At 43.7% G+C, this 12731-nt stretch overlaps 1 long non-coding RNA gene and 1 other non-coding gene across 3 annotated transcripts; both read right to left on the bottom strand.

Moving 5' to 3' along the window:
* Positions 1–714: 714 nt before the first annotated feature.
* On the bottom strand, positions 715–2426 carry LOC110558758 (uncharacterized). Of its 2 annotated transcripts, none has more exons than XR_002477027.2 (5): positions 2288–2426; positions 1859–1911; positions 1703–1774; positions 1398–1459; positions 715–1203 (listed from the first exon to the last, which is right to left on the bottom strand). It is a non-coding gene; the product is annotated as an uncharacterized LOC110558758 (long non-coding RNA). The 2 variants fall into 2 exon arrangements; XR_002477026.2 differs by having other exon boundaries at positions 1398–1456; positions 2288–2423.
* On the bottom strand, positions 1278–1349 carry LOC132654939 (small nucleolar RNA SNORD50). The gene has a single exon (XR_009592540.1). It is a non-coding gene; the product is annotated as a small nucleolar RNA SNORD50 (small nucleolar RNA).
* Positions 2427–12731: the final 10305 nt, after the last annotated feature.

Below are 12731 nucleotides of genomic sequence, written 5' to 3'. Positions count from 1 at the left end.
AAAGACCTGATAGTCAAGTTACACATAAAATGGAGACTACCTGACCTTACTTGTAAACACCGGGACTGTACACGAGTCAACTACATGGTACGGGATACAAGGCTCATGGCCCAGTTACGGAACACAAGGAACTGCATATTTACAGCCAATTCACCTTTCAAGATTCCCTGAAGAAATTGTCACCAGGGCTACCTGAAAAGACAAAAACTACAGGGACAAAACAAGATCCCTCTAGTTTTAAAGGCAGGCATCCTAGGAGTTCCCCATCCAGCTGGTCCAGAAAGTGCCATCTAGGACAGCCAAGGCTACTCAAACCTTGTCCAAACTCTAATCAGTGTATGTCTTTAATCCTGTATTTGAGGCAGGTGGATTAGCCTGGTCTAAGATCTTGAACTATTTGCATTTGGAATAGACCCCTCAAAGCAACTAGACTCCACACTGCAAAGGCCAGTGACAGGCAATTTAGGAGACTTAGTAAGCTGGTAACAGCAGCCCATCATCTTTCACCTTGGCAGTTAGCAGACAGGTGCATCTGAGCTCTGCCTTGTGTGTGCTACAGCAAATAGGGAAAGAGGTGTGGAGGGCACCCCTGGACAATACACACAATCATGCTGTGAGACTGACAACCTTTAAATCCCAATTCCCATGTAGGTAGGAAAAAAAAAAAAAAACTAGACCAGGGCACCACTGCTGACACAATGAATCGCGGAGAACTATTTCCAACTGTAAGTTTATTGCAGCATTCATAGTAACCACTGTGGGATAAAGAAAAGTGGCATATAACCCATTTTACAGAACACTTAACTTTTTTGCACGGGTGTAAATACTCAATTTTGTTCAGTCAGTACAGCTATATACCACCTCATCTGTTTTTCACAGAATGGTAAAGTTAAGAATGCATTTGAGCCCTGCCTTATACACAAACAACCCTCAACTCAGTAGGCTATACTAGAATGTTGTCCTGTTCTTCATAAGGCTCTCAATCACTGCTACTTTTCACCCAGCTTTAATTTCATCCCCCTGTTAAATCCAACAACAAAAAATGGCGTCCTGACTAGTCTTGCTGACACATGGGATGCAGGTAGAGGGGTTCAAAGACAGCTAGCTGGGCATATGTAGAGACCCCATCTCAAAACACCCCAGCATCCAATACTGGATTCTCTGCTGGTCTGGTCCTCCTGTGCCAGAAAAGCCTCATCGGCCCTAGAAAAGAAACACAGAAATTACCAACACTACCAACACCAAAACAAAATATAACAGTGCCTTTGTAAGGGTCCATCTCAGAAGCCAGATCCGTAATTATGGTTTTTCAACAGGAATTCAGGTTCGGGATAGGATCATCATAGATCAGACCGAAGATACTATGCTCAGCAGGAAACAAAGCAAACTCCACTCACATGCATTCCTGCTCTACGATCTTTCCAGGCTGCTGGCCATTTCAATGGGGTGGCATTCTCTGCTGACAGAAAGTATGACACACCTTTAACTTACACATATTTAAAAAACTATTTCACTTTTATACATTGTTACTGTATCACAACTGTTTAGAGCAATGTCCAATCCATCTGTCCACTACGCATTTACAAATAGGGCTAGCCAGCGTTGTTTCAGAATCAATACGTAGAAAGCCGCCGGTAAACAAATCTTTACAGTGAAAACGAAACGTTCCCTTTGCTGAAAAAAATCCAGGCTTCATACACACCTTTTAAAAAGATTAAAGGAAGTTACTTCCTGCTATGTATTTTCGATGGTGGTTTTGGCCTCTCTTCTTCCTCTAAGGAAAAGAAACATTTTTAATCATATCTTGTTGCCACATCCAGTCTACTGCAACCAGAAAACTATGCTGCGTGGCCCTTACCTCGGCTTCTCTTCCCAACTGCTTGCCGACACAGAATGATGGCGCCATTGTCCCTGTGAAAAGATCGGTGTGTAACCGGATGCCTCCTGGGGGAACACCAGTACCTCCAGAACAGCATATTAACTCCTAGAACCTTCTTCGGCAAACCCTAATGTTTACGAATCCTCCCGAGCCAGGAGTGGGGAAGACAGATCCCCTGCGGCCTTCAGTCAGGCCGCCCAGTTCCTGTCTCCTCCGGCCTAGGCTACATTCCCGGAATCAATCCACGGCTTATGCGCATTTAACCGAGGGCGTTTACAACGGGCCTCTGGGCTGAAGCTTCGGCGGCTGCTCGACAGAACCTTAAGCCTCCAAACTCACTCTGCGCCATCACTTTCCGCTCCTACATTCCCTCCACCCCCAATCCCCGCGCCCTACTAGCTCACTCACCTACACAGGGACACGACACCTCAAGCTCCGGACGTAAAAGAACGAACCGTGGCGCCCGCAGCTCCCTTTATAGCCTCCGTGGAACCAGACTGAGGCTGCCCCTCCCCTCTAGTTCCGATTGGACGCGAGGGCCGACGGGGGCGTGGCCTCTGCCAGAATCAACGCGTGAGAGCGCGCGCCGTGGCTCTTTTCTTCCCTGCCTTTCCGGGGCGTGGCGCGCGTGCCCGTCTGCCGCGTGCCCGTCCATTCTCTGCGCGCGCTCCCGCCGGCACGCTGCCACCGGTCTGCTCCGAGTCTGGCGGGCCGCTCAGCTCTACGTGGCGTGGGAGTGGCGCCAGAATTCAAACGAATAGCCGCAGTTGGAGGCGAGGTCACTGCCTGCTGGGAGCCAAGTCGGCTAGCACGGTCGGCGGCTGGGAGTGGCCTTGACTCCGCCGCGCTGGCGGCCTCTGCGCGCGGCCGGTGGCGGAGCCTCCCTGGCCCGGTGGCTGGTGCTTGGTACCCGGCGGCGCAGCCGAAGGGACCTTGCTGGACAGAACCAAGCGGGTGAAAAACCGTACATCAAGCACTGCGCTTATCCTTCGTGCACCCTGGCGGTGACCGCAGCAGGGCCACGCTGTCGCGTGCACCCCACCCAGGCACCGGGGACAGTTACGCTGTGACAGTCCTGAGAAGTTAAACACTCCATTTCACAGAAGAGGAAGCAAGTCAAAAGCCACCAGTTGTCCTAGGGTGGCACAGCTTGCCCTTTGCTATTTTTTTAAGTTTCTTCCTACCAAATTATAAACGTAAAAAAAAGAAAAGAAAAGAAAAGAAAAGAGGATGCTTCAAATGTCAAACGTTAAAATTCAAAGTAATGCTTCAGTAATTAGCATGTATGAATCACTACATAGCTGCACGGACTGCATTTGAATATTTCAGCATTTGGAAATTCAGGTCTTTTATTTCGTAGCATTTTCATTAAAATTATGTGTGTATTTGTTGTCAGTTTCCCTTAAAGTGTGAGAGGAGCACCTTTGGTTTTGTGCAGTGCTCTTTATTTGGTTTAGAGCAGAGCCTATGAGGAAGTAGGTGTCGCCTTAGGTGAGGGAATCAATGAATATATGTGATGGTTTTCAGAAAACGCGAATGATCGAATTCCAGAAAAAGGTAATGGAAAAGATGAAATTTCTCCCAGGTGGCAAAATAATTACTAGCTTTAAATTTCTTCTTTTATTAAATTGATGAGGTACAATGTAAATTTACCTATTCCTCACACTGCTTTTTAAAATGCCTTCAGTAAATAGACCATACATAGGTAAATGTCCTCACATCTCCGGGGATCATCTCCCAGTACTACTCTCAAGGAGGAACTACTGTTAGCAATTTTTGAAATTTCAACACATAAACAAATATATGAAATTGATGTGTGTGCAATTTAAATTTTTTATTTTGGGGTGTGTGTTTGTTTTGAGGCAGGGTTTCTCTGTGTAGCCTTGGCTGTCCTGCACTCACTTTGTAGACCAGGCTGGCCTCAAACTCACAGAGATCCACCTGCCTCTCCTGGGATTACAGGCTTGCACCATCGTGCCCTGCTATGTCTGAAATATATATACACTCCAATGCAGCTAACGTTTCCTTTTCAAGAATATGCTAAACGTCTTTCCGTATCAGTATATAGGGAGAACATGTTTATAGCCAGCATGGTAGTCAGGGTTTAGTTGGATGTATCATCAGTTTCCAATTTTTCCACTATTGACAACAGCACACAATAATAATAATAAATTGAATTTTAAAACAGCCAAGCCAGGTGGTGGTGGCAAATGCCTTTAATCCCAGCACTCGGGGAGGCAGAGGCAGGCAGATCTCTATGAGCTCAAGGCCAGCCTGGTCTACAGAGTGAGTTTCAGGACAGCCAGAGCTATACAGAGAAACCCTGTCTCAAAAAACCAAAACCAAAAACCAAACAAAAAAATTAAAAACAGGCTGAGCGGTGTGGTGGCGGCACATGCCTTTAATCCTTTAATCATTTGGGAAGTAGAGACAGCCAGATCTCTACAGAGTGTGAGGCCAGCCTGATCTACAGAGCAAATTCCTGGACGGCCAGGGCTATGCAAAGATACTCTGTCTTATATAAAAAAAAAAAAAAGATGACAAAATCCAGAAAGATGAACTGAGGGAAGCTACCAAGCATTTGAAGTGACAATAATAACTAAAGGACAATAAGTATTAAAATTAAATGTCAGGCTAGAGATGGCTCAGAGGTTAAGAGCCCTGGCTGCTCTTCCAGAGGTTCTGAGGGTAATTCCCAGAAACCACACGGTGGCTCACAACCATCTATAACGAGATCTGGTGCCCTCTTCTGGAGCATAGTTATACATGCAGGAAGAAAAAAAATACATAATAAATCTTAAAAAAAAAAAAAAAGTGTCCCTGAAGAGTTGATTATGCTGAGAAGCTCATTTCCTGCAGTAAACTTTAAGATAAGATCTCTGTTATGATAATTATTTCAATAAATTCACTGAGTTCTGGTGTATGCAGTGTGCATCAAACCTGACATAAAAACACTAAAGCCAGGCTCGAGAAATGGCACATTGGTTAACAGCTTCATTCACAGCACCGGTGTCAGAATTTTAGCTCCACTGGATCAAATATCCTCTTATGGCCTTTGAGGGCAAGAGCACACAGGTAGCATATACATAAATCAGAATTAAAAATAAATGTGAAGAGAAAAACCCAAAGTTTTTGGCTTTCCCAAAGGAATCGTTTAGTAGGAGGTTTCCATTCAACTTTGGACAGAATTTAAGAATTAGTGCAAACAGTGCTGGTGAGATGGCTTAGTGAGTAAAGCTGCTTTGCCATGAAAGCCTGGCACTGTCCGTTCAATCCTTGAAACCCATGTAGAGATGGAAGGTGAGAACAAACTCCACAGAGCTGTGCTCTGGTCACTATACATGCCCTGTGCCACGCATGCCCACACAGACATCATGCACACGTGCAATAGTAATGGTTATGAATGAATAGATAAAAAAAATTAGTGCAATTGTTTGGATAAGAGATTGCGAGAGACATCACTGTAATGTCGCCATAAGTAACAGAATCACGTACGGTAAGGACTTGTTAGAGCATCTGGTGCTAGCTTCAGGTTAAGTACTGTGCCGCTGGGCTACATTTCCAGCCCATGGCATTAATTTTTTTTTTTTTTAATATATCTGCTCAGGTATGCACATGCTTGAGCAGGCTGGAGGATAGCCTTAGGTGCTACCCTCATGAACACCATTTCCTCCGAGACACGGTCTCTTATTGATCTGGAGCTCACAAATTAGGCTAGACTGGCTGAGACATGAGTGTCAGGGATCCATCTGTTTCCACTTCCTGGTGCTGAAATTGTAAGCGGGGGGCCAAAACTATCTTCATTTTGGTTCTGGGGATCAAACTTGAGTCCCCATCTCCACAGCCTTAGTATTAGGTTCTTTGTTTGTTTTGTTTTTTGAGACTGTGTAGCCCTGGCTATCCTGAACTTGCTTTGTAGACCAAGCTGGCTTTGAACTCACAGCAATCTGCTTGCTTCTGTCTCTCAAGTGCTGGGATTACAGGTGTGAGTTACTGAGCCTGGCTCAGTATTAGGTTCTTAAGGTCATCAGATCAAGGCAATTTTCAAAGCAATTTTAGTATGTATTTTAACCTCATGTATTAATTTTCATCATAGTAACAAGAGTAAAGTCTTGATCAGCAGTTCTCAACCTGTGGATCAAGACCCCTTTGGTAAACTTCTGTCTCCAGAAATATATTACGACTCATAGCAGTAGCAAAACTATGAAAGAGCAATGAAAATAGTTTTATGGTTGGAGGGTCACCACAATTCGAGGAACTGAACCGGGTGTGGTGGTGCATGCCTTTAATCCCAGCATTCAGAGAGGCAGAGACAGGATTATTGTGAGTTGAGGCCAGCCTGGCCTATAAAGTGAATCTAGGACAGTCAAGAAACCTTGTCTTGAAAAAGGAAAAATAAATAATGAAGAACTGTATTAAAGGGTCACAGCATTAGGAAGGTTGAGAATCATTGATTTAATCAACTTTTCTAAAGAGCAAAGGCTTGTTTTGGTTCTTGGTTTGGAGGCTGCAGCCCATAACTGGTTGTTCCATTGTTTGGGCCTATGGCAAAGGTAGATGTTCTATTGGAAGTACATAACAGGGCAAAACCACTCACCTCACGGCCAGGAAATGAAAGAGAAGAGAAAGAAAGCAGAGCCCCAGAGTCTCCTTTGACCTCCGCTGACCTAAACACCTGGTCAGCTGCTTCATAAAGCTTTTCCCATGGTGCTGGCTAATGTTCATTGTCAACTTGACAGAAGCCACGCCTTTTGGTGCAGTTGTGAGGATGTTTCCAGAGAAGTTGAACAGAGGAGAGAAGATCGCCCTGAAGATGGGGTGGTGGAGGGGTGAGGGTGAAGGGAGGGGCAGTCCCAGACAGAATAAAAACTGAAAAAGGAAAAATGATCTGGGCACCAGCATTCACTCCTGGCTGCGGGAGGGTGTGGTCAGTTACTTCACACCTGGCTGCTACAACTTGAGCCTTTTTCTTCTTCTTCTTCTTCTTCTTTTTTTTTTTTTTTGCCGTCACTCGCTTGGTGGATTGTACCCTAGAAACATGAGCCAAAATAAATGCTTCTTTAAGTTGCTTTCCTCAGGTACTTTGTAACAGTAGTGGAGAAGTACAACCACTTTCCAGTATTGCCAACGTGGGTACCAAGCCTCTAAGCCTGTAAGGTGTGGGGTTTTGGAAGACACTTAAGTTCCAAACTATTGCATCTTGATTTAAAAATGAGGAAAAATATGTGTATATATCTGAGCTAATTAATATTTCCAGATTATTGTGGCTCCAGACTCATAACCATGTCAGCAAAGTGTGCTATTGCTGAGGAAATGGTAGGATGTGATGGTGAACTGTGGAAGCAGAAAGGAGGCAGAGCCGACCCTGCTGGTGAAGAGAATGGCAGCCCCAGTGACTCACAGAAATTTGAGATCGAGAAGGAGAGGATGATGTAGTTTTGGTTTTGTTAACTTTTTGAACATTATTTATTTGGATGTAAATGGGTGTTGTGACTGCTTACATGTCTGTGCACCATGTGCAGTGCCTGCAGAAGCCAGAAGAGGGTCTGTACCCAGGACCTCCGGAAGAGCAGTCAGTTGCTCTTAACTGCTGAGCAACCTTCCCAGCCCTTCTCTAACATTTGGCTTCATTTGCCCAATAGGCCATGAAAACTGGAAACTGAACTTCAAGAGAAAAGTCCAGACCACAGAAAGGCCAGTGGACAAATGCTGATTAGGGACTCTGACTAAGGCCTAATGTTACAGCACTGGCCTGGAATTATTACCATGGTGTGTGCAGCCATCTTGCAATAGTCAGCCTTGAAAAACACAGTACCTATAATATAAGAAGATAATAAATGTGTAAGAGAAATGGCACTATGGAAGCTTTCAGTTAAATCATAGGAAAATATGTACAGCAAGCTAAGTATGATATGCACAATTCATTTATTTCAAAGCAGAAAAAAAAATCTTAAAAATTCAAGAAGCCTATCTTGTCAGTAGGGTGATCCCCAGTGGGTTCCCCCCCCAATCTGAACTATCCAGTAAGTCCTAGGATACATGGCAAGACAGACACCTGGCAATCTTATGGAAAACAAAACCAAACCCAAAATCCAGTAAAGTTAATAAACCCAAGAAAAGAAAAAGTGGGTGTATTAATGAGGCAGCTCGACATATGAGTTCAGAGGCGAGGTTAGGGCTTGGGTGTCACTGGCATAAGAAAGTAATTTAAAGCATGACAGGAGTGAGATCATCAGGGAAAGAATATAAACAGAGAACATGAGAAAGTCCACTACGGGGCCTGGAACACTGGAAACTTGAGAGTTCCAGTGAAGGGTGGGAAGCTAGCCAAGGAGACCCCTAAAAGGGAAAATCGGAGAATGTGATTTCCCAGAATTGAAAGGAAGAGTTTCAGTGGGAACTAGGTCAACTGCATTGAATGCTTTTAGATGTTAAGCTTGATAATAGAAACAGTCATTGGGGTTGGCAACATAAAGGCCAGTGGTGGCATCCTGTGGTCTCAGGAGCACAGCAGGGCGATGGTTGTTCTTTTGAAGAGGGCTGAGGTAAGATGTAGGTGGGAGGGCAGATGTGGATTAGCAGGTAGAGAGGAAGGTTAGGTGAAAGGAGTGCTTTTCTAAGTGGGTGAGACCAGGCATGGGCGTGTGTGGTCTTAGGATGCTGGAAAGTGGTGAGGGTCCAGGAGCCAAAGCTTCGAAAAGACAGGAACTCCTTCCCAGAACAGAAGTGAAGTCTCAGACTGGAACAAGAACACTTCATCTGGTAAAACAGAAGAGAAGGCAGGTGTTGGCAGAGGAAGTCGTTTGCAGCCTGTCCACCATCCCATGGCTGTGTAAGGGTGTGCTTTGCTTGAGCATAAAACAGGTTTTTTCTTTTTCTTTTCTTTTCTTTTCTTTTCTTTTCTTTTCTTTTCTTTTCTTTTCTTTTCTTTTCTTTTCTTTTCTTTTCTTTCTTTCTTTCTTTCTTTCTTTCTTTCTTTCTTTCTTTCTTTCTTTCTTTCTTTTTGTATGGAGTCACAAAGTCCTCAAAGCCTGTGCTGGAAATACTAGTATTTGGCAATAACTTTCCCTGCTCCAGGGTTTGTGTGCACTCTCTGTTCAGCTCCAAGAATGTGCATCTTCCAACATCCAAACCTTAGGTGGAGCTTGGAGGGACCCCAAGGAAAAGGGGGAGGAAGGATTGTAGGAACCAGAGGGGTCGAGGACATCAGAAGAACGTGGTCCACAGAATCAATTATGCAGACCTCCTAGGGGGTCCCCAGAAACTGAAGCGGTAACCACAGAGTTTGCATGGGTCTGCCCTACATCCTCTGCAAACGTATTATGCTTGTGTAGCTCAGTGTTCTTGTGGGACTCCTCATGGTGGGAGTGGAAGTGTCTCTGAGTCTCTTGCCTGCTCTTGGGACTTTTGCTCCTAACAGCATTGCCTCATCGAGCCTTGTTATGAGGGTTTGTGCTTAGTCTTATTTATCGTAACTTGTTAAGCTGTGCTGGGTTGATATCCCGGGGAGGCCTGCTCTTTTCTGAAGAAAAACAGAGAAGGAGTGGGTTTGGGGCAGAGGGGAGGTGGGCAGTGATTGGGAGGAGCGGAGGGAGGGGGAAACTGTGATTTGGAGGTAATGTATAAGAAAATTAAAAAAAAAAAAAAAAAAAAAAAAAAAGAACGTGCATCCTCTAGTACCCGGACTGTCTTACTACTGTATCTGTCCATAGTCTAGAGAAAGCTCATTTGACCACAACCTAAGAGTGATACATACAGACTATAACTTTGAGGCTGTTGCATGTCAAGACCTGTTGGCCATGAGAGGACAATATTCACTGTTAACTAATCTTTATCTCTTCATGCGGGGAAAGCAATGTTCCACATGAGCCATTGCTTTCTTGGTGACCTTGACATCTATAATTCTTAGAATGGATCTGCCACTCCTGGTGTTACTTGATGAACAGTTTGGCACAGAAACAGAATCGTCAAGGCATAGAGGACACACAGGTTTCATCAGTCTAGCAATTTCAGGGTGGTATCAGCTTGTCCAAGGACAAAATTCTTGTCTTCAGGAGCATCAGTTTGGATAGTGTAGATAGGATGCATGCTATCTGGATATTCTCTTGGCCCCATTAGTCAATATCACCCAAAACATGGCCATTGCTATAAGCACCAAAGGTAATAAAACATGGAACAACACAGGCTCTGCTAATGGAGCCTGTCAGGCTCAGATCAGTGTCTTGTCTTAGCACTTGGAAGGCTAAGACAGCATTGCAAATGCTGGGCATGGTGGCACACAGCTTTAATCCCAGCACTTAGAAGCTAGAGACAGAAGGATCTTTGTGAGTTACAGCCCAACCTCATCTACAGAACGAGTTCTAGGAGAGCCAGGACTATATAGAGAGACCCTGTCTCAACAAAACAAAACACAATAACAAACAAAAAACGGAGGATTTCAAGTTCAAGGTTAGCTTGGTATATATAATGAGGGTCTGTTAAGATCTGAATGCAAAATGCCTCTCCAGGGCTCATATGCTGAGGTTCTGGCTCTCAGCTATTGGTGTTATTGAGAGATGAAAGCACCAACCCCACCAATGGGTTTTTCCAGTTACAGCCCAATGGACTTTTAGGAGGTGGAAGTTTGCTGTTCCTGGAAATGTTTTCTGTCTCTCTTTCTGCCTTGTAGTAAGTAGTTTCTACTCCCATGTGTTCCACTCTCTGGATGCTGTTCAGTTTAGGCCCCAAGCAATTAAGCCAAGTGACCGTGGACTAGATCCCAAATAAATTGTTCCTTCTCTTAAGTTCTTTTTTTTGATATATTGCCGCAGAAACTTTTACTCAAAGGAATTTGAGCTCATAACAAGAGATTACTACAGCAATACATCTGTACATAATACATAAATGATCTGAGATGGCCACCAGATAGATCACCTTCAAAGGAAACTCTTTGCATGCTATTGGGCCTTTCAGAAAAAAATACAGTACTCAACAGTGACCTTAAAGATCTATAAATCCAATGCTGCCAATTAGCATTGACCCTCAGTCTTTTTTCTTTCTTCCTTTCTTTCTTTCTTTTTTTCTTTCTTCCTTTCTTCCTTTCCTTCCTTCCTTCCTTCCTTCTTTCTTTCTTTCTTTCTTTCTTTCTTTCTTTCTTTCTTTCTTTCTTTCTTTCTTTCTTTTCCCTGAGACAGGGTTTCTCTGTGTGTAGCTCTAGCTGTCCAGGTCTCACTTTGTAGATCAGGCTGGCCTTGAACTCATAGAGATCCATCTGCTTCTGCCCCACCCCCAAGTGCTGGGATTGAAGATGTGTGCTACCATGCCCAGCTGCCCTCACTCTATTAATAAAACAATCCTAGCAAAACTCCATTACTAAGTAAAATTCTACTTCTAAGATATAGCCTGACTGGGGGCCCAAGAAGTTAATCAGTTTCATTGACAAATATCTGTCTTGTTGAATGGGTTAACAACCTGCAAGGGACAGTTCTTTTCTTTTGCTTAACTGAATGCATAATTCAAAGATGTTTTAGCTGGTGGGATGGCTTGATTCACAGATCTTCAGACCTCACAGGTAATGGAGTTTAAGGATCTGTCTTCCTTAAGTGAGCTGGCTAGTTTTATGCCAACAAGACATAAGTTATAGTCATCTGTGAGGAGGGAACCTTGATTTAAGAAAATTGTCTACAAGAGCAGGTTATAGGCAAGCCTGGTAGGCATTTTCTTAATTAGTAATTGATAGGGGAGGGTCCATCAACGAAACTGGGTTCTATAAGAAAACAGGCTGAGCAAGACATGAGAAGTAAGTCAGTAAACACACTCTTCCATGGGCTGTGCATCCCTTCTGCCTTTAATATCCTGCCTTGTTTGAGTTCTTCCCTGACATCCATCAATGGTAAACAGTGATGTGGAAGTGCAGCCAAAAAAACCCTTTCTCTCCAATCTGCTTATGTCATGGTGTTTCATCACAGCAACACCAGCCCTAACTAAGACACTAAGGATAGCCAACTTCTAATTGAAACCAGTCAAGTATATTTTGCCTAATGGGCCAAAAGCTGTATAACAGTGATGGGTATATAGGCTAGTTTCAATAGCAACTCTCTGGTAGATATTTTGTAGTTATGGGTCTCACATGTAGCTGATGATTAAGATCAATAAATAGATCATGAAATAAAACCTGTGGTAATGCCTTGAAAACTGAAAATATATCTATTTGTTCTCCATGTTGTGGCCCAGGACAAAGGACCCTTCAAAAGGAAGCATAAAACTTACAAACTGAGCTAGCAAGTTCTCAGGGAATGGTAACAGTTGTCTGCTCAGTTCTTCATTGCATATGACATAAAAATTAGCCCATTAGCAAAAGTGGGCAGATCATGAGGACTTAATGAGATACAGCAGTCATGTGATTCCTATCAGTAAGTCCCAGGCATGTGGCAGTAAAACAAAACAAAACAAACCAAAAAAAAAAAAAAAAACAAAACAAAAAAAACTGAGAGTGTAATAACTGGGACATAGGCCTTATGTAGCAAACAAACCTTGGAGGCTGACTGATAAGTTACAGTCAAAGATCTCAGTGTTGCTTTATAGGCAAGGGTACACATGCCAGATAAGGAGCTGTCATTCCTGTGTACCACGGTGATTTGGAAACTGCTAGCATTGCACCAAAAATCACCTCTGTCATACATTCAAATACCTAGCAGAATTCCAGTCATGACACTACATGCTCCTCACAGGTTACATAGCTATGGGCATGTCCTTGGTGCATTAGATGGTGTTCCGGTTTGCTTTCTGTTGCTGAAATGAATACCACGACCAAAAGAAATTTGGAAAGAAACAGTTTGTGTCACACTTCCAAGTAAAAAACCCATCACTGGTG

The sequence above is a fragment of the Meriones unguiculatus genome, chromosome 6 (assembly GCF_030254825.1).
Source record: "Meriones unguiculatus strain TT.TT164.6M chromosome 6, Bangor_MerUng_6.1, whole genome shotgun sequence".
Lineage (NCBI taxonomy): Eukaryota > Metazoa > Chordata > Mammalia > Rodentia > Muridae > Meriones > Meriones unguiculatus.
Note: the sequence above shows the minus strand (reverse complement) of the source record. Positions and strands in the feature narration are given on the sequence as shown.